This window comes from Myripristis murdjan, chromosome 9 (genome assembly GCF_902150065.1).
Source record: "Myripristis murdjan chromosome 9, fMyrMur1.1, whole genome shotgun sequence".
Taxonomy (NCBI): domain Eukaryota; kingdom Metazoa; phylum Chordata; class Actinopteri; order Holocentriformes; family Holocentridae; genus Myripristis; species Myripristis murdjan.
Genome location: NC_043988.1, coordinates 26,005,844 through 26,006,231, shown reverse-complemented (window position 1 = coordinate 26,006,231; position 388 = coordinate 26,005,844).

The following is a 388-nucleotide window of genomic DNA, read 5'->3' as shown; positions in this document are numbered from 1 at the left end:
GCCTCACTGCTGTAGTGAGTAGCGGTGCGCCCTCTAAATAAGAACTTGCGCTCTGCTGGGCACTTCCTTGTATTACTAGGAAAAAAACACCAGGCACTCAAATCCGATCCAAACTCCGACCGATACTTTCTCAGACTGTGCAGCTTGCAATGAAAGTTGCTTTCATCACGTGATGAATCCAACTGGGTAAGAGATTTTGCACGCTTGAAATCCAGTTAACCCACAGACCCGGGCCTTATAACAGGTACACTGCATATTTATGACATGACATATTTATTCACATCAACAAGACGCCAGTGCAGTGCAATGCCATGCAAAAAAAAAAAAAAAAAAAAAAAAAAAAAAAAAAAAAATTATCAGTGTTAATTTAACTGTGAGGGTGCACACG